Source organism: Podarcis erhardii (assembly GCF_964252035.2).
Source record: "Podarcis erhardii genome assembly, chromosome: 2".
NCBI classification, from domain to species: Eukaryota; Metazoa; Chordata; class Lepidosauria; order Squamata; family Lacertidae; genus Podarcis; species Podarcis erhardii.
The window spans coordinates 97,826,536-97,849,027 of record NC_138498.1 but is presented as its reverse complement, the minus strand read 5'-3'; the positions used below and the strand labels follow the sequence as shown (position 1 = coordinate 97,849,027).

Sequence of the window (22,492 nt, the reverse complement as noted above, 5' to 3'; positions counted from 1 at the left end):
TGAGTTCCTGCCCACTATTAAAAGCTAGTTGATACAGTATGGGTGCAGGGTGGTAGCAAGTTGCTGTTGATCACTGATGCATCTAGACCACATTGCCTGTTGCAACTGGTAGTGGTTCTTCAAGATTTCAGTTGCAGCTACCCTTTCATTAGGTTGAGGAATAAAGTTGGAAGAATTGACACAGTCCTAACTATTGTGTGAAGGGGCAAGGTATGTTGCTTGTGTATTAATACACCAATGTCAAGGGTGCTTCCCAGCCAAACAAATGGACACGGCAGATAGTTTACTATTTATTCTCACAGATAACACTTACAGCCACTTCTACAGTTCTGCATATTTATGCACACCAATCTATTTTTTTTAATAAATATTTATTAAGGTTTTTTTTATAAAAGAAATACACAGATAATAAACAGCATTGGTTATATCGTAACATAATTTCATAACTTCTTTGGACTTCCTCACGTTTTCTGCTCCCACTTACGTCGCTGAAAAGTTTTTCAAGCAAATTATCAACTTATTTGCAATCTTATATCCAATCATTTAAATATAATCTAACAATTCTCCAAAAGGTTTATGTTTTCCTTAATCTGACTTATCATCAAATTCCAGTCTAATTTAGTGGTGGCCTGTTATTTATGATCAAGCATCCTTCTTAACGTTCAACCAAATTACAATATTTTTGTAAATAAGTCTTAAATTTCTTCCAATCTTCTTCAATCCTTTCTTCTCCCAGGTCTCGGATTCTGCCAGTCATCTCTGCCAGTTGCATATAGTCTATCAGCTGCATCTGCCACTCTTCCAGTGTGGGTAGATCTTGAGTTTTCCAGTTCTTGGCGATGAGTATCCTTGCTGCCGTTGTTGCATACATAAAAAATGTTCGGTCCTTCTTTAACACCTTCTGGCCGACAATACCCAGGAGGAAGGCCTCTGGTTTCTTAGTAAAGGTATACTTAAATACCTTTTTCAACTCATTATATATCATTTCCCAGAAGGCCTTCACTTTAGGGCAAGTCCACCAGAGGTGAAAGAATGTTCCTTCATTTCCTTTACATTTCCAACATTTGTTATCAGACGAATGGTATATTTTGGCAAGTTTAACATGTACCATCTGTATATCATTTTCATTACATTTTCCTTCAAAGCATTACATGCAGTGAAGTTCAGCCCAGTGGTCCACAACCTTTCCCAGTCCTCAAACATAATGTTATGCCCAATGTCCTGTGCCCACTTTATCATAACCGATTTAACCATTTCGTCTTGTGTGTTCCATTTTAACAGCAAGTTATACATTCTTGATAATACCTTAGCCTTAGGTTCTAACAATTCTGTTTCCAACTTCGTATGCACACCAATCTAGTGGTTGGGAAGCTATTCCCAGATTCGCATTCTATGGAGCAGTCACAGTAACAGGGGACCAATCCCCCTCTACCAGTTTATGTACCTTCCCCTGGTGGGCAGCAAACACACAGCTGGAGACTACGCCTGCGTAGAAGCTGCCTCTGCTCTTCTGGCTTCAGTTGTCTCCTGGTTCTGGGAGGCAGTGGTGCAAGAGAGGGTGGGGAGGCAGTGGTGCAAGAGAGGGTGGGGAAGCACCCAGCCCTTCACTTGCCCGGTCTCCCTCTTCCTCTGGCTCTGAGGCTTCCCCTGCCTCTGAGTCTTGCTTCCTAGCTGGTACAGATGCCCACACACCACTGCTCCCCCACTGCTCAGAGTCCAGCCCCGCTTCCCCTGGTGTCCTACCAGTCCCTGACAATCCATTCGCATGGGAGGGCTACAGTCTGCTATTTATAGCACTGCTCTTCCCAGCTAGTACATCTGCTACAGCCCTATTTTGTGGGCTGGTTGGGAAGGACTCAATTTCAAACAACAGGCTGGGTCCTTCCATGCCAACAAGCCTACTAACTATTGAGCATTCCAGACTGCTGCTTTACATGCAGGAAAGCTTGCAATGCTGAATTACAAATAATTATTCTGCTATTTTTCACTAGTAGAAATTTCCCTCCTGCAAAGATGAGCAAGAATTTTTTTATGGGTGGAAGCGGAAGGACCTTGTGGTGGGGACACACCCTAACACGGCTTCGGAACTGTGTATCAAAAGTGCCCCTTTACTGACTGCCAAACTGATTGTGTATTTACCATTTTCCATAATTTCCAGAGTTAACAACAAGAACAACAACAACAACACTCGTTTGTGAGCATTGGGGGAGGGAGGAATCCTTGACCTTAACTTAGATTAATTTCATTGATTAAAATGGCTAAACAAATGAACAACATGACATTTGAAGGACTATTTTCTTCCATCCAAAATGTAAAAAACAAAAACAAAAACCATTCAAATTTCAGCGTTGGTTCATTCAGGAAATTTAATTTGAGAGTTTTGTCCTAGGCCTTTCCAAACAATCTAGGACGTGTCCTCCATGAAATGTGAATGTCGTGTCATGCAATATTAGGCAAAATTTCATACAATAGACTTCACCCAGCTCCTGCCCTTTTTAAAACCCAAGACCACATTACTAACAAGAAATATGTCCGCGTGTGAAGTGCCACAAGTGAATTACAGGCAAGTGAAGAGTGAAATAGGAAGGGCCATTGGCAGCTGCCTTCTACTGAGTCAGACCAATTGGTCCATCTAGCTCAGTACTGTCTCCTCTGACTGGCAAAATTCCAGAAAGCCCTACCAGGAGATGCCAAGAATTGGACCTGGGTTCTTCTGAATGTAAGGTAGATGCACTACCACTGAGCTACAGCCCTTTCCTCAGACACTAGAGCTGGCTAATCACACCTCCAGCTACCAAAAGGAAAGGCAATCTACTCAGGCTATACAAACTTGCTTCAGACTAAACAAACTTGCATCATATGAGGATCAGGGAAAGTGCATAAAAAAGACAAGACATAGTACAAAACCATATTAGAAAAAGGAAATGAGTGTGTTTACTCTGCACTGTCCTCCTGCCACCTCATCCCACTCCACCTAATAATCAACAGTGACCACTTGCAGAGAAGCTAGTGTAGCAGTTCTGCCACACCTGGCAAGTCACTTCAAGCATATATTGGGTTTTTCTTCAGGTTTTTTTAAAAAAAGTATGTTAGTTTTCCTTTTGAAAAATATTAAATATCATATTTTCTTTTGCTATTAAAATAAAGGGTTTAACATTAAGTTATCCTGTGCAAACTTTATTCCATTGGGATTGTGTGGTATGGACCATTTTTCCAGACAACAAGCTTTGTCCTGAAATACTTCCTAAACTATCGGTTTCTTTAAAAAAATTCACATGGTGAAATGCAAGAGGTTGTGATAAGGTGGTAGGTACTGTGAATGAGAAGGGGAAATGCATATGCATTATGTCTGTCTTTTCTAGAACTGTCCCAGCAAAAAACTGAAAGACCTTCAACTCCAGGTTGAAAGATTACAAAAGTTATACAGTGCATGCTGAAACCAGGAAATGAGGTTTATTTGGAAAATTACCCATCCAAAGCACATGGGCATTACTCCAAAAAATGGCTTTTAGCCTGGACAAGAAGGAAGCAAGGACCCAGAAAGCAATGAGTTCTGCAGAACATTCTATCCTACCATTTTGTGAATGAACAGGTATGGGTGAGAAGAAGAAGAAGAAGAAGAAGAAGAAGAAGAAGAGGAGGAGGAGGAGGAGTTTGGATTTGATGTCCCGCTGTATCACTACCCTAAGGAGTCTCAAAGCGGCTAACAATCTCCTTTCCCTTCCTCCCCCACAACAAACTGTGAGGTGAGTGGGGCTGAGAGACTTCAAAGAAGTGTGACTAGCCCAAGATCACCCAGCAGCTGCATGTGGAGGAGTGGAGACACGAACCCAGTTCACCAGATTACGAGTCCACCGCTCTTAACCACTACACCACACTGGCTGTGGGTGAGCATATTATAACCCAGCACCTGGGTCCCTCTGACAGTGATTCCTGTCATTGAGTCAGGAATGCTTCTAAATACTTCACAAGTATTCAATTATCTTGAAACAGCATGAGGGAAAAACGCTCTAGCACTCGGGTCCTGCTTGCAGGTTTCCCACAGGCATCTGATTGGCCACCATGAGAACAGGATGTTGTACTAGATGGGCCATTGGCCTGATCCAGCAAGCTCTTCTTATGTTCTCTGACAACCCTGAGTATGGATAATCTGCAAGGAGTTCTCATAGCCCCCCAAGCCTGTCAAACCTACAGAGTGAGTGTCAATTCCAGAAACATATGTGAAGAGGTGGATGAGTTACTAGATTCTGAATGTGAGAGGACTGAGGGGTTTTAATTAGCTGACATTCCTAAATTGAAGCTATTCACTTTCCTAGGAGTTCTCATTTCAAAAAGCATAAAATACAGTCAAAGGCTATCCATACAAAGACATTATAGTTCAGAGCTCCAACCACAGATTTCTTTAGGAGTAATATTTCTCAGGTTCCGTTTCCAGAGATATATAAGAGCTTAGTTGAACTCGGGACTCCGTCAGACTAGCATATGACTTCCTTGGGATCTCCAACTGATCTTGCAAAACCCAAGCTTGGCTCTGTAACCTGAAACTTCTATCTTCCCAACATCAGATTATCCACGGTATAATTGGAGCAAGTGCTCCAGGGCCTTTAGCTTGGAATACCCCCATAAGAAAACGGAGGATCACCGTTCTGTTTCAAAAAGGAATTGGAGGCAGCTAATGAGGAAGTTGCCCTCCAAACTTGTTCACTGTTTCCAGGAGGAAATGGAGAGGGTTACTGTGAGACAGTAAACACTTTATCCTAATTAATAATCAATCTGATCCAAAAAGTGTAAGATGGAAGGTGGTGGTGGTGGGGTTGTTTAATTAAATGAAACAAACAAAAAAAAGTTAGTTGGCTTCCAATTTAAAAATGCTTTAACTAAGCATGGGGGCAACAGACTGCACAGAGGCATTTTTTGGTTTAACACAGCCACTTACTTTGTTACAGTCACCAAGTCTAGCTAGAACAAAAAACCAGTCACTGAGCAGCCCAAGGGGTGGGACCACCTATGGGCAGTTGACCTGATTTGCAGGTCCACCATGACACAAAGTGCTCTGGTGGCCCCCTCAGACAACCTGGGAGTGCTGCAACCACATATTCCCCTGATCTCTTGGATCTTCTAATATTACCTAGACAATGGGAAAGAGTTTTAGATTCTGTAGCAATGGTACTGATGGATCTTTAATTACAACTTATACTTATTCTAAATAATATTTAGAATTTATCGGACTACATTACGTTTGTATATAAAAAAAGGACCATCTAATGTGGCCTGGCCCAATTCTGCCTGTGGGCAAAAATCCTTCCCAGTGACTAATCACCACCTACAGCAATGTTAATGAAAAACAACCTGAAGAGGAACAATGGAAATACCACATAACTACAAATGAGAGTGAAATCTGAGTGAAGAAAACTGCCAGCAATGCTGGAAACTCCCAGGATATGCCTTTATTTAAAGCTCTAGAGTGGGCTAGAGGGAAGAGGTCCCCGCCCCTCGCCCGGTCCACCCTCAGGCTTTTAAAAGTTCTAGTCCAAATAGTCACTTTCACACTCTTTAACAGCAATGATTCACTCTCTGATCTGAAAGAGGAGTAATAATTGTTCTTGCCATTTCATCACATGTAGTTGACCCTTTGACACAGATTCTATGACATGAAACTCATTTTAATGGCCGTACAGCACACTCTAATTCTAATATGGAAGGAAATTTTTAATTTTGCAAAACGTCTATAACCATGGTTTATTCTTCCAAAAGCTCCACAGATATATTTGGTGCATCAGTGTAACATCTCCGCACCTGGTATTTGCAAACAGTCTATCCCAAATTATTGGCAAAGTTTAATTATTATATTGAATGTAGACATTTTATACAGCTAGCTCTCACCAAATTGTAGAATATTCTATCTTAGATCCACCAAAACCTGAGCACTTGGCAGAGGTCTTGTGGACAGATCATTTCACTTGTCCTTCCGTTGGTCAAGTTCTTTGGAAGTGTCCGAAGTTTATCTCTCATTGTAGTTAATAATTTTTGTCAGGTGTGGGGAACCTTTGGCTCTCCATATGTTGATGAACCATAACACCCAGCAGCCCCTGCAAGCATGGTCAATGGCCAGGGATAATGTAAGCTGTAGTTCTACAACATCAGGCGGGCCAAAGGTTTCCCACACCTGATTTATGTAGTGTCATTCATGATAATTTTCAGTATGAATAGGAAAAACATGGCCCTACACATGCTATTTGACTCAAATTCCCATTAATTGCAGCCAAGGATAAGGGATGATGGAAGTTGTAGCCCAATAAAATCTAGAGGGCTAAATTTTCCCCATCCCTGCTTTATGAACCTAAGAAAAATACATGTTCCAGACCCAAGGAACTGACAACCTAAATTTCAACAGAGGAGAGAAAAGACAGGGGCAAGGGTAACATAGGAAGAATGTGTGTGTATGTAGTTATGAATGTATAAGCTTAGCTTCTATGGGACAGGGGTGGGGAATTGTTTTATATTAGAGGGAACTGAATCATATGGGGGGGAATCAGCTGTACACCAATAAAAAACACCTCTTCCACCTGAGGAGGAAGACCTTCGAAAGTGCAGATTGGATCGTTCTTGGCCTCTGGCACTAAGCAGAGTCTTGCCTCAGGAGAGCTTTGCAGTTATGGTTCAGGCTGAAAGCCAAGCCAACCCACACATTTAAAGGTGTTCCTCCTCAGGCAAGAAGTTGCTCAGTCCTGGGCAATCTCCCACCTGAGAAGGGATATCTGAAGGTGGGAAGCAGGCAGCATATCTAGGTTTGCAGTTAGCTAACTTGATCCAAACTTACAAAGCTCTGGGGGTGGGAGGTGAAACTCAGCTAAGGAGTGGATCCTATTCCTGGGTTATTTAATCCTATGTTAGATTGTGGCCTATTGCACCATGGCTCAGTTTTCCCAACTTCGATGAGATTTAAAATTAATGCAAGAAAAAAAGAAGCAATAAGTAAGTCTTGATTCAGAAGGCAACAAGAGTGAAGTCACTATGTCCCTTTTTAATGTAATCAGCAATCTCATCTGCCTGAATACTGGACAATGAAAATAGAAAGAGAAAATTAGGCAAAATAACATCATTTTGCAGGTGCTACCATCTAAATCCTTTCTCAGTGCAACATGGCATTCTTGGGAAGTAGATATATATTATCCTGTAGAAAAGCGAGAAGAAGCCATCAAGTATGAGGAGGATACTTAAGTCTGTCGAAAACCTGAAGCCAACAGCTCCTCTTCTGCAAATGGCTAATACATTTACTTGACAGATGTGGCTTTTACATCTATGGTTTTCCAGCTCAGCTTTGGTATATGGAGATTGCTGGAGTGCACAGAGTGCAATAAGATGAACTATTGGGCATAGGATGCAATCACCAGTTGTGAGATCTCGGGAAACTCAGGATGAGAATGTAAATGGCCATAGAAATTTTCAAGCTGCACTTACTTCTATGTAAGATAGAATCAAGCAACTGGATGAAGAAAATGTCCTGAGGGTTTCACGTGTTTGGTACCAAGTTCTTAGAATAGAACATGACAACTACTAGCCTAGATAACAGGGCTGCTTTCTGAGCTTTCCAATTGCCATTACTGCATTACAATATTGTAAAAAAGATTTCATATCCACTATACAGTTAAGAAGTAGAGGTGTCACTCCATTGGATGGTGTCAAGGTGGAAATATTCCACAACCGACTACCCTGTCCTGCCCCAAGAATGTCTAAGAGCCACTAAAGTCACTAAAGTCAGTAGTATAGTTGGCTTTAAAAGGCATTTAGGCAAATTCAAGAAGACCTGTCAATGACTGCCCCACATGATGGATTGGTGTTGTGGGTGGGTGGGTGGGGTTCTTGCCACCAGGAGCCTGCTTGGTTTGGATGCTGGGTTCAGGAAAAATCAAGAAGTTCCATCCATCCTCTGCTAATCCATTCACTCATTTGCATGCAGTTCCTGATTGCCCATGGCTACAGGTCCAAGGATCAAAGTTACACATCCACCATATATTTAAAAGAAACACACAACAATAATCCCGGGAACTGTAGTTTATCCACGCATACAGAGCTACAGTTTCCTGCACCCTGAACAAACTACATATCTCAGGATTCATTTTATTGGGGCAAGGTGTTTTAAAATGTATTTGAAATGTATGGTGTGTACAATATAAAGCTGCAGTATGCAGTTACTGGGAGGCAACAGCAGGGTTAGGACTACGCAATTCGTGTTCTGCTTGTGCGGCTTCTGGATGCATCTGACCACTGAGGACACAGAATGTTGGAGAAGATGGACCTTTGGCCCCACTAAGCAGGGCTCTTTTTAGGTTTTTAAGGAAATCTTCCAAGATTACCTTGGAAACTGTGGGGCCACAAGTCCCAAGGATATAAGAAAGCTATTCTGAGATCAATTATTTTGTTCCATAATAAAGGTGGGGAGTGAACACCCAATGGAATCAAAGAGAAACAGCACTCCATTGCTTTTGAATCTGAAGTAGGAACACCAGAAGGCTAGCTTCCCATGAAATAGAGCACTGGAAAACCAATCTGTCATGAAACCAATATGGAAGCCACATAAGCTAAACTAATGTGCAGGCAAGAACCATTAAATAACAGACAGTTGGCAAACCAAGTACGGAACATCTCTTTTGTTTACTGTGTACTATTTAAAAGGGTGGAGGGGGTAGCATAGTATTGCTCAATCTTTTTATACGATTCACCCAGGAAATGACTAATGTGAATGTTTACAGGCAACAGCACAAAACTATTTTTGGTCATGGGATGTTGTTCAAGACAAGATTTCCAAAAGCCTAATAATAATCTTTAGCTAACAGAAACCTCTCGCAGCATACCGGTCCTCCAAGGAAAAATGGTGTTTCCTTTTGTGGATAGTTAACAATGTAACAATATTATCAAGAAAAAAAGCAAAAGAAAAATAAATAAAACTAATCAGACTTCTTAATTTCAAGGCATCCTTCTCCATATTGTATTTTGTTATATGGCAAACTAATCCATGGGTTAGGTATGCAGTATATAAATCTTAGAAGTAAATAAATACAAAAATTGGCACCTTTGTGTTTTGTTCTAATGTGTTCAAAAGATGTTAATATGAGCAGTAGTTATAACACATGCTTAACATTGAAATGTTCTTTAAAATACCTTAATGTTTGATCCAGTCAACATCAAAAAAGAATAAAATCAGATTTTAAAAAATACAAAGTAGAATAGGTAGATAGAAAGATAATTATTAGAATGCCCATCTAATATAGGCCAAGATGGCATTCTGAATATAGTTGATTTTAAAATTTGCCTGGTTATATTACTAATGTACCATATAGTGCTTTCAGTCTACACAACTCCATACATACATAGTTACTACAGTAGTTAATATGCAACAGTTCAATCCCAGGATTAGTACAACAAAACAGTATACGAGGGTTCATTGCACATGTGTGTGCTTTTTAAAGATGGCAAGGGTACCAAAAGACTCAGCATTTGTTTATCTGGAAGCCTGTAATGCTGAATACTGAAAAGACACTTCCACCCCCCTGTTAATCCCAGCTTCTTAAGGGAACACTCAGTAAGATAATGAATCCTTTAAACGTTACATCTTGTGTCTTGCATTATTGTGGTGCACCAACTCTCCACATCAAACAGTCATCAGGACTATTACAAAGTGGGCTTATAAGAGAGTGGCTGAAAAGGCGCTGTGTGAAAAGAAGTGGAAAATTAAAGCTGAGGCAGACGAAGAAAGGGCTTAATTTACTGGCATGTACAGTATGCAAATGAGATTACTCTCAGTTTAACTGCATCATTTATGTCCATAATAACGGCATCATCATTACAGGGCTCAAATTAAATTACACCATAATTAGCATATCAAAGTGATTGGTTAAAGTTTAAAACAAATACCCAATTTTGTTAATGAACAGCTGTAATTGTCATGTACACTTCAATGAAAACTCCCTAAACAAATATATGTTTTAGAACAGAGAAAAGATTTTCAAGTAGACAGGTCTGCAGCTGAGGAAAATTGCCTTTTTTTAATAATAAAAAAAGACAGGATGACATAGATTATTCTGTTAATGTTAATATATGTTCATCTTTTTAAAGAAATAAAACATTCTATCAAAACAAGTCTGAACACCTTATAATTACTCTACTGAAACCAATGGAGGCAAAATCCAGTTACCGATTTTGACCTTGAACTACTCGAACTCCCTATGCACAGGTGTCCTGTCTGCCACCAGTAAAGGACTTCTCAAAAATCATTATTTTCCTAACTTTTCCAAGGTGTATCTAAGAAGCTGTGACATGCAAGAAGGAAACTTAAGAAACTTGCTACTGTACATACAAATGCCTTGCACTCTGATTCTGCTTAATTCCCTTATAAAATGGCTAAAAGGCTTATGGTCAGGAAACAAGGGGTGGAGGGAAGGGCATATTGGGTACACTTCCCCTGTATACTAGTACTCTAGCAAGTTGATGACATGATAACATAATAGGCAACCTACAATTCAATTTCCTTTAATTTAATCATATGTACACAGCAGATTTTGGAGGTGGGAGTGGGGGATTTGGGGTCTCATTAAAATAGATGGAGAGGTGGTGCTAGTGGTTCTGTCAATGTCAGCCTGAGAGCAAGTAATGTGCTTCTATAGATCAATCACTGCTAAAATGCATACAGTAAATGTACAGTAAAAAAAAAAAAATCATCCTCGTGCCACATGCAACTTAATGAATCAAGAAGCACGCTGCATAATATTAAAATATTATAAGCAAGCTTTCTGGCAGTTCATCTGGATAACAATCGAGACTACACATGACCATAATTGCAAAGCAGCAGTGTCAAAGGAATCGGCAATGTTAAAGAAAATAAACCCCTCTCCCACTCACCCCCTTTTTGTTTACATCTGTGTCACTGGACTATCATTGTCCAACTCTGAGCATTAAAATATGTATTTTGTGGCAAAAACGAGAATGCACTTGCAAAAATACTTAACAAGCAAACTGAATGTCTTATTAAATCGATATTATCAAAACAGTGTTCAAAGATTTAAAGAAAGTAGCTTTTCATTTTATTCATCGAGGAATCCATTAAAGCCTGAGCTCTGAAGTAGTATGTAAATTATGTGCCTTTCAAGGTAGAGCTAGGGCAAATTCACTCCATCAACTAATGATGAACCTCATTATGTGCAGAGAGTATTCATAATGAGGAAACAAGCCACCCGCCATTCCATGTTCTAACATAAATCCCTGTAAAATGTGAATTTCTCCATGTCTAATTAAAGGCTACTAATTCCTATTACCTCCCTCAACGTCCCCCTCCAAAAAAACAGAACACAACACGCATAATTTTTTTTTTAAAAAAAGCATTTCTCGATTTTTGCAAATGATGACATTGATTATATAGCACTACTCATATATACTGTGTATATGATTACCTCAAATTGCACCATTTCTAGCATTTGGGGGTTAGAATATTTTTTGAATACAAGAGCTCACTGATTTGCTTTTTTGTTTAAAAAGCTTCAAATTATTTAGTATCAGCCTATAGATCTCACATGAAAAATAAATAAAAGGAGGGGGAAAGGCAGTAGGGAATGTACAAAAAGAATAAACATCTATCTGTGTGCACACATGTATGTGCATGTTCACACACACCCAACCAGCTATTAAGTCAATCAGAAAATTGACTATAGAAATGGCCAGAGTAAACAACAGGGGTAGAGTCAAGTCACTATTAAGTGCTTTAGAATTCATTGATTTCAATGGGAAAGATTTAATACTGTATTTAATTCTCCGGTATATATCCATGGGACTTTAAAGTGCTTAACTTTTGCTACATCATGTCCTAGGGGTTGTAACAGCAGGCTGCTTTTTTTTTTTTAGTACCTTGCTTCATCTTTGCAAATTCCCACATTTGCCATTTATACCGCTTAAGTAGGAATTTCTCAGGTCGGGTTAACTTATCATCTCTTCACAGGACTTTATATCCTTGTAGTTATTTGTGATACTGACCACTGCATTTTCCAGAATCAACATGGACAGGTTTTAGATTTTTAGGTTTCTCTGAAGTGAAGATTGTTAGAATCTTCTTAGTTGGGGCCTGTGTTTTGCTTTTCATTTCTCTATTTACATTAAATACCACACATACCTAAGGAGGGGGGGCGGGGATGTTTAGTAGAAAATATCCTGCTGGAGCTGAGTAGCCAAAAAGAAATAACAACAATTACAAGAAGAAGAAGAAGAAGAAGAAGAAGAAGAAGAAGAAGAAGAAGAAGAAGAAGAAGAAGAAGTAGTAGTGGTGGTTACACTAATACAGACAAGTATATTAGTAGCATGCCATCCAAAAAGTTCACATTCATGTGTAAAAAAAAAAGACACCATCACTTAATCATTCCAATGAAAGCTTAGAATTTGAATAAAAACTCGCACCTCCAAAAGAATAATTGTGCTTTACACAACCCTGCCTTGTTTATAAAAGAAATAAAATACACATATTAAAATATGTACATATTTACCAGTGTGGATTTGGACCATCATTTTTTAAAAAAAAATAATACTTTGTTTTAAAAGGACATTGCTTCTTTAATTGTATAGAAAGAGGCTCCACTATAAAAAGCTTCTTGAATGAGTGCACGCTTACTCTTTCCTACACTCTGAGGAGGATTCCCCCCCCCCCTTTTAGGTCAGCCAGTCATGCACTAGGAAGACAATCCTCCAAAAATAACTTGTCCCTCCCCCGGAGCACAGAGTTTAACAGCCTACCTTTGTTCTGGTCCTGCAGATAATAACTGGCAAGCCTCAAGACTGCAAAGATTTTGGAAGAGCCAAGGGTGGTTCAGAGTAATCACAAGTGGAGAAGATGACGGTGAAGGAAGAAATAACAGAAAAGCCTCTAAAAGAAATTGGTCTAGCTGACAATTGGTCTCAGCAACGTATTTGCATCTGTGGCACTGTTTATACAGGACTGAGTGCACCTCTGGGCTCTGGCAGCCTCTACAACTAGTGGCATTTTAAAAGGACGTAGGCATGAAAATCAAGAGAAACAACACACCTCTCTTTGGACGAAGGTCTGAGACACCTAAGGCAGAATATTGGGGGGGGGGCGCTTTGCTTTTTTTGTTTTGCTTTGCTTTAAAGCAGCGTCTGTATCCTTATTAGTTTGAGTGACAAACGTCCCGGGCTAAATCGACATTCTTACCTTAATGTTCCTAGCAAAAGGCTCCGGCAAACAATGCTCATGGAAGGCGCATGCAAAAGACAGGTTTCAAGGGGTCAATCCACAGCTTTCAAAAAATTAATTTAAAAGAAAGAAAACCCCCCCAAAAGAAAAGGAAAATACCCACAGTGAGTCATATTTCCAAACAGACGCATCTCAGCTTGGGCTGCACGGTGGCATAAAGCAGGTTTACATACACAGAGCTGTGTGTCAGGAGGCAGAGTTCTTTAAGATTTACTTGACACTTATTTTCCGGGAAGCCTTTTGTGGAGTTGTGCCGTTTGTTTCTTATTGTCTGTGAAGCAGTTAGAAGCTTCTCCCTGAGGGGGCCCCTCAGCCCCTGGCTCGGCCGCTTTGACAGGGAGGTAACCATATTAGGATGTGTATGGTAAAGTAAACAATAACATAGTTGCAAAGAAATGGAATTTCTCTCTCTCTCTCTTTCGGCTAATGGTGTTGGTGTCTGCCCTGTTTTTAGCCGTTCCCACTAGTTTTGTGCTCTAGTTCAAACAGGCCTTCATTTAATGAAAACAAAAAAGAGGGAGTGGGGAGGTAAAGGAAAGAAACAAGCATTTCCAGCTTCCAAACTTCTTTCTAAAAGGTCCCCCCCCCCAATCTTTTTTTTTTATGACAAGAGGGAAAAAAGGGGAAAAAAGGGAAAGCTTTAAGCATCCCACTAAGAGGCATGGCAACTTAATTATTACGATGCACAACCAGTATTTTTGAAAGTCCCTACGGAATTATTAAGCAGGATAAAGAACACTAAATGCAGTTGTTTAACAATGACTATCTTTTTAAAAGGCACAAACCAAAGGTACTAGTTAGAGTCCAAGCATATCCACTGAACAGCCTCACCTTTACTAGATGTGTGAGTTGGGCAAGCACATGCAAGTCTGCTAGCTCTCCATGCTAAAAGCATTTTATTCGGAACAGTAAAGGCAGGTGTCAAGTTATTTAATTAGAGGCAGCACTACTAAGCATTTGACAGGCGAGCAGCTCCTCCAGAAACAACCCACCACCACCCCAACACACAAAAAAGAACACATTCTAAAAGACACACTTTTTACACCAATTGCTATTTCAAAACCACAATGTCACTTACAAAGTAAGTTGCCAGGATCAGAAAAAAGCAGACTCTCCCCACATGAAGGCTGCAAACCTGTGCCTTCTTATGTGAGAGTTATGTTCCACTGACATCAGTCACACTTATGTACAGACAGCACTTAAGTTCTGGAAATCGTGAAAGACCAGGAAATCAATCGAACAGGGCACAAGACTGCAGCCTAAGAGATTAGCATCTAGAGGTGCAAGCTGAGTATAAAATCTACATATCTGAAGTCAGCGCAGTTGGGGGTGGGGGGGTGGGAGAGCATGTGGAGAACACACACACATGTAGAGGCAAGCAAGTGAGTTCCCATGTCTTCGCCCAACCTAAGCAGGCTGCCTGGAGCAGTTACCCTTCCAGGAAGACATGACATGAGGTCAGGTCATTTAAAAGTATTTTGTAGCATTACCAGTCAGCATAAGTCACCAGACAATGAGAGACAAAGCAGACATTCTCTGGAAAAGAAGCTGACAAAAGGGTTCAGTGAGCCCCCCCCCCCCCCCCGGTGTTTCAGGCACCAGGGAGATAAGGGAGGTTGGGACTTGAGAAGCAGGGGATAGGGAGGCATTAGGGGTAGGGGGAACAAACTGAGCAAAAGGAGGGGGGGGGGGAGAGAGAGAATATACAAATACAGCAGACACCTGCAAGGTCAAGCCTCTTCAAACTAATTCTCCCTTTTCTTGTTATGTAACCCTGAACCAGAATTTTGGTACAGAGTTCTTTCAAAACCTGCCTCCAGTTCTCTCCAAGCTACTGAATTTTCAGGGAGTTGAGACCCTGTGTTTCTCTCTCTGTACTGCCTTGCATGCAAGAACTAGACAGATAAATAAATAAATGGATGGATGGATAGATGAAGGAATAAAAGGACAAGTTAACACAAGGAGATATCAAAATCAATGAATCACACAAACAACTAGCAGTTCAAAAGTTCAAAGACATGATGGCCAGTTCACTAACGTCCTAGTACTCAACCAATAATAAACTTGACTCCATCACTCCTCATACTATAGACAATTTCATAACATCATTTTCATTAGCTTGTCCTGGTGAAAACTGCTAGCTATTTATGTATATGCTAAAATAAATTAGCCATTTCATCGAGCAGCACGATCCGTATAAAATGCATTAACACAATGCTCAATTTTACAGTTGGGGTAAATAATACATCAATATATTCAAATACAAAATGATTTTATCTATATTATCATCATCATTGTTGTTATTATTGTGGAGCTCCTGCTCTTGCATTCTGCTCATGCAGAAAGTATTTTATTGGATTTATTTGTTTCAATTATATACATATATCACACACATGTACACACATACATGCATACCTACAGTGAAACAGTCCAATGAATCTTAGCAGAGGGATCTGGGGAGGGGGGGAGGAAATCTAATATTTAAAACAAATGGGCTTGGATCCAAAGAAACGTGAATGGAAGGAGAAAATGCACTAGTGCTGTTCCATGAACTCTTGTGGAAAAGCAAACGGGAGACTGCTTGAATGCATCTTGGTAAGAAGCAGGACTGGCTGCTGTAGTATATGAAGGGAAGTGCTCCATAAAAATATACTGAGAATTATCTTGTACAAAGTGTCACACAAGGGCTTGCACACATGTAGGAACTGCTCTGGATCTGGGGGTCACTTTTTCATGCCATGCTCTTCTGTTAATTGGGGGGAAACCATTCCATGAAGAGAAGGTGCTTTTTCTGCTAGTGCAAGGGCAGCTTTGCTCCCAACCCATAGAGAAAAGTTCAGCCAATAATATGAAAAACATTCTTTACAACATTAGATAATCATGCAATTTAAGAAATTTGAGTCAGTGAAAAAAAATGGAAGTTTCTCCATTGCAATAAAAATATGTGTATTAACGTAGTAGGAAAGGTGATGAAAAAACTAAAACATATTAAGCAGCATTTGGCCCTGGCATTCCATATACTACATTTTAGAATAAACAACCTGGAATCGCAGCTGAGGCTAAGGAGGCAAAAGTGTGAGCAGCGCCAGCAGCCAGGTGGACGTATCAGCTTGGGTCTCCAGGGGACATACAATATATTTAATAGCATAGGGATAGGTAAAATACATTATAACAAAAACACAGGAAGTCCATAAAAATCCACAAGCAACCCCTAATAGCAACAGCAAATAGCTTCAGCAGCACAACAAACAGCAAACACCACCAGCACAGTTGAAAAGACTATGGGAAAGGTCGTTTGATCTGGAGCTAAAAAGATGTCCACAAAGATTCCAGGAAGACCTCACTGGGGAGTGTGTTCCACAAAGGTGGAGCCGCAGCTTAAAAGGCCCATCTCCCTTTTCATCTTCCTCCAACCATCCCTGAAAGGAGGGACCCAGAAAAAGGAACCTCAGATGAAGCCCTAAGGGTTAGGGAAGGCTGATACTGAGGCAGGTGCTCCAGAAGTTATTTGGGTTCTGCGCCATAAGGAGTTTCATAGGTAAACGCCAGTACTTTGAATTGAGCTCTAGTCACCTAATCCAGCTGTGACAAAACTGGTGTTACATGCTCAGCTTGCACCAAACCTTTCAGTACTCTGACAGCTGCATTCTTAATTATTTGAAGCTTCCAAACAGCCTTCAAAGGCAGCTCCATGTAAAGTGCACTGCTGTGATCCATTCTTGAGGTTAGCAGAGCATACATAACTGCAGTCAAGCTACCCTCTTCCAGACAGGCTTGTAGTTGGACCACCAGCCTGTTGGAAGGCACTCCATGTCACCAAGACCACTTGCGCCTTCAGTGATGGGAACCTGCAAACTATGAACACGCTTCTTCAGATAGGAAGGAAATCATATGGGTGGCATCCTTGAAAATCAATCATAGTGTCCTTTACTGCTTCTCATAGGAGAGTGTGCGTCATATGATTTCCACCAATTTGTCTCATCTTACTTCCCTGGGCTGAAAATCCAAAATACATGGTTTCATAACAGGCGGAAATAGAAAAATGCTATCCCTAGGTATCCCACCCACTGGATCATGAGGTGCGTGACTCAGTTACATATTACAACTGCCACACAGAGACAGCATGGAATAGTCCTCAGGCAGCAGTTGTAATGTGTATAAGGGCTCCCCACTTATATACACTCTGCTAAGTTCTGTGCCCTTCCTAAGAATCTGTGGCAGGGGGTGGAAATTCTCCAGATGAAGGCACTAATCTGCATTAGGCACCCTATATTTTATAAAATCTGCCAGGTAGGTTCTGTTTCAAGTAGCTTTTCCACATAGTAATTAATTATAATTTGTAGAACAGTAGATATGATGTTCTGAGTAGTATCTCTTAGAACACTAGAACAATACAAGGGCAGCACAAGCAATGCGTCCACACAATATAGAAGGGGGTCTATAAGAGAACAGCATAAAGCTCAAGAACTGTGCAGACATGTATCAAGCGTATAGGCCTGGTAGAAATAGTGCTGCTTTTGCATAAAAAATTAATGACTGAATTACTAAAGTGGGAATTCTAGCTTCCAGTATCTTTTTCCACCACAGGCCACTCAAGTGGTTTCACTATCACAGCATCAACTATGGCAAAAAGGCCATTAAAAGGGTCATTTCCAGAGTGAGCATTTCAAGTAAAGAAACCATGAACCTCTGCCCTAGGGCACAATGCATAACTTATATCACGTTAATTCCTTCCCCAAAACATGTTTTAGGAGACTCTGACAAGCCAAGTGGTTGCTTCCCTCTTCTCCCATCAGCTCCCTTCTCAAATGCATTGTCTAGTAACATATTAATTGAGTCAATGTCAAAGCTTAAGCTGGAGAAAACTTCATCATATTTTAAAGCCAGAACACTATATAAAAAAGGGAAACAGAATTGAATTTCCAATCCACAGGTTTAAGACATGCAACTTATTTCCTTGGTAAGTGTGTCAAAAAAGTAGTGGACTCAAAGCAGCTAGCCAGTGCACAAACTGTTCTCCAAAACTCTGCCAATAATGGAGAATGTCTAACTATTTTTTTCTATATAAAAAAAGTTCTTAGTTCAATGCTGTTCTTTTTTGTTTTGTGAAGAGGACAAAGCTCCACTTGGCACACAGAAGAAACCAAAACCTTTTACCCTCATTACTCGAACCATTTTTGAAGCTTGGGCTCTAGCTGTGAAAATCTAATTAATCAATTAACCAACTGCACCACTCAGCTGACCATATGTTAACTTAATTCCTTTAAAAAATATATTTCACATGAGCAGTTCTCTTTGCTCACCATTTATTATTGATTTATTTCAGTCTGCTGTCTGACCATCTCACAGCATCAAGAAAGGTAAGTGTTTTAAATGAATTGGAAAGCAATATTAGAAAAAGATGAAAAGGTAATACTGTATTTCATACTAAAATATGAAATATAGTTTGCTAAAATGGCCTTTCACCTGATTAGTCACAGCTATTAATTGCCAAGTGGCATACACAACATGTTCAACAATCTACCAGTTCCACACAACTATGGAGAACAAGGTCCATCAATGGAAGAACAATAAATATCCTTATTCCTCAATATCATGGGACTCTTATTATCCGCACTAAGTCCCCAGCTATGGTGAGAGATTCACCAATCACTTATGGTAGAGAATCTAGGATACAAACTAAGAAGAGCCAAGAGGTTTGAACATGATGGCAACTTATTCTACATCTCTTTGTCATCTCAAGTTCCCTACTTTTGTATTATTTAAAGAAAAAACAGCAATAAAATACTGCCTTATGGGGTTTTGTGAGAAGCAATAGATAATCATTACCCACTCTACTAATGTTTTCACCAGTGTAAAGGATTCTCCATAGCAAACTTGACTGCAGTGCATTGAAATAATGTCCCCTGATAACACAGATGTGCCACGCATTGAATGAATCTTTGTATCAAAAAAATTCAAACAACCTTGGATCATCAGGTTAAAATTCTCCACACTTTCTCAAGCCTTACTCTTCAACAGCCGGAGTTCCCTAGAGTTCCCTGAGTTCCCTTTTCCCTAGACTGAAAATCTGCCTAACATGATGCCATTTATTTTAAAGGACAGAGCCTTTAGATGTACAGCAGGGAGAAATCAGCAGCTGATCATTTGCTATCACTATGCTGAGATAAATTTCCAACTTTTCTAAGTGTGTTCAAAGCCCTTTCACACTTTCACACCAATTGTGTCAAGGTAAACGCCAGAACACACTGACAGCAACACTAGAAGCATCTCAGAAACAAAGTTCAGAAACAGCTGCAAAAGTTCCATTCCCTCTTAGCTTTACCTCCCTATCTTAGAACAGAAAAGTGTTCACTACCTTATTAAACCTTTAAGCAACTGTCTGGGTGAACATAGCCATGGTTAGCAGCAAACAGGCTAAAGAAAATAAACACATATCAGCACAGAACTGTACAAGCAAACTTCTAGTTTTAGGGACATGAATAGGGTAAGAACAAGCCTATCACAGAGCGTCATTCACTCCAGAATTCAGTTGTTTTTTTAGCATGAATATATGAAAGATTGTTGTGCTTTTAAGATCTAAGCATTATAAAGAAACTATTCCTTTGAGTGCTGTTTTCTTTCGGCTGCTGTGAACATGTTTGTGATTTGAGAGTATCCCACACACCAGTTACATTTTTACTGCACATGGTAATTGGATATTTCATTCAAGTAGTTATTCTCAGGTATCTGTTACCTATATCAAATGAATGTCCCTTGAAATGACTTGTATGAGGTGTTTTTTTCTGTCATCCTGCTCCAGAACTCTAGTGAAGAAAAAGTCCGTAACTAAGTTATCTCTCGTTGTGCAAAGTGTTTCCATTCCAACATGCAAGCATTCCATAGGGTAATGGGGAAAGAACTATGTGATGTTCCATGCTACACACCACAGCAGCCATGTTGTGAAAATCTACGTATCTGAATAGCAATGGTATTTGTAAGCAAGTGGAACAAGCAAATACATCCATCAACAATTTTTATTCACAAGTAAAAGTATGCGGGGATATGAAATAAAGTTATATTTTCAGCAACACGTCAATGAAGCTATTGCTACCAGTGCTGAAAATCCTCCTTCCTATCTTAACCATTTTTATGGTAGATTCAAATACATGGATTTTTTCTTCTTCACAGCCGCTTTCAATTTCCCTGCATCTTTCGTTGCTGTACCTTATCAAGGAAGGGTGAAAGAGTATCCAATTTAATATCAGTTTGCAGGACTGGAGATTTCCTTCATATCTTATGCAGCAAGGAAAGCTTCAGGGGAAGGCTTAGGAGTAGGCATCAGGTTTTAAATACCTTGATTGGCTGGAACCTCAGATCCCATCAGGGTTGACTTAGTCCTTCATGTTTCTTTGGCAGATAAACTAACTTCTATCCAGTTTATTTTGCTGGGTACTTTTGAATGAACTCTTAAGAGCTGATGTCTTCCCTATTCTACATGAGCTTCCTCTGAAAAACTCATTTGGCCTTGCACTGAGTCATGCATTGTGACTCAGGTTCCCCATCTGTAAATGAAAATAATTATTAGTCTACGGCAGAGTGTGACAAATAGAAGTAAACTTCCATAGTGGAGTTGTGAAGTTTGGTTCTCCACATTTGATCTTTGCCAAGTTGTAAGTTAACAAAAAAGTTAAGTAATATCAGTCGCAACAAACCAATCATCTTCTATCCCGCTCTCCTTCCCTCTCCTAAACAACTGTCTTGTTTGGATGCTATATTTAGTAAATGCACACTCCGTGACTGTACTTTTAGTAGGATAGGACACATGCTTTTAGTGAATAAATAGTAGGAAGGAAGGAAAAGTGGAAATGTAGGATAAAAAGAGAAAAGGCTTAATTAAGAAGACTGGCAGAAATTCCGTAAGATAATCACAACCTTTTCTAGAAATGTATTCCAGATAGTATCACAAGTTTATTTTTGTCTCTTAAAAAGGCCAGTTCTTTTCTCCTCTTCCATATCAGTTAACTGCATTATACAAGAACATATAGAGTTTTGGCTTTCTGTGCTGCCATCATTAACCACTTGATTACCGTGACCGCTCCTGCAATCTACATACCGCTATTTGTTACAGCCCTCTCTCAGAGTTGAGTGCCCCAAGCAGAGAGAAATACCTGGCCTAAACGTACAATATTTTCCCTAAAACATCAATATATTTTGAAACTTTCCTCCACCATGGATCTATGGTTTCACAATTAAAGATTATTAAACCTTCATCTAGCATGTAGAAGACAGAGGTGAAGAACTGAGTGCAAAAAGTCAAAAGTAATCAGGAGGTTCCTTGTGCACCCTTGTGCAAATTAATTGAAGCAAAGCATGTTTTCTATCTTACTTGTAATCCTGTACTCAAAACAAACACGAAAAGTCAGTTGATCATTATGGTGTCGGAAGCCTGCAGCCAATAGAAGGAATGATGCGCTCGCCACAATATATTGAGGTTCTACGAAAGAGAGTTATTCCAGAGCTGGAAAAGAGGTATCCTGACGGTACTGGGATACTGCAGCAAGACCTAGCCCCCTGTCACACATCAAAAGTGAAGAAATTCATAACAGAGCAGCAAATACAGGTACTTGATTGGCCAGGGAATTCCCCGGACGTAAATCCCATTGAGAATTTGTGGGCTATATGCAAAAGTTACCTCCATGCTGTAGACTGTAACGACTATGGAGAAGCTCATTCAGGCACTGATTCAAGTGTGGTACAGGGATCCAAAAATCAACAGTGACTGTTCGAAACAAGCAGACTCCACGCAAAACCGTGTTCAAATGCTGCTTAAAAATAGCGGAGGTCATATCCATTACTAATGTATGTATATGTGAGTTTTGTACATGTGTATGTGAGTTTTGTACAATAAACTACATTGTTTGTTTCAATTAATTTGCACAAGGTTGTAGACCAAAAGGCAGGACAGAAATGTTCAAAAACAGCAGGAAGCATATACAAGTTGCATTCATCACATGAACTGTAACAGAATTTGCAGTTATGTTGTCCAGCTGCACAAGTTTAATGTATGATCCCAGATGTGGGTTCACATAAAAAATACTGCATTCAAAACGGAAAGTGAAAAGTGGAGGGAAAGTAAAAGCATCATTTTGCCATCACTACCCCGCACCCTGCCCTTCATATTACAGGACAGAACAAGCTGGAACCTGCTCTGGATTAAACAGCCAATGCCACTGCTAGGACAAGACATTCCGAAAGGAA

At 39.9% G+C, this 22,492-nt stretch overlaps 1 protein-coding gene across 16 annotated transcripts in view; it reads right to left on the bottom strand.

The window, feature by feature from the left end:
* Positions 1-22,492, bottom strand: part of FOXP1 (forkhead box P1) — a 553,244-nt gene that overhangs the window by 263,653 nt on the left and 267,099 nt on the right. The window contains exon 1 of one of the 16 annotated variants that reach the window (XM_081852744.1): positions 7,103-7,122. The exons of the other annotated variants lie outside the window; for them this stretch is intronic. The gene's annotated coding sequence lies outside the window, so the exon portion shown is untranslated. Of the gene's footprint in view, positions 1-7,102; positions 7,123-22,492 lie in introns of those variants that run through there. 16 annotated transcript variants of the gene reach the window in all.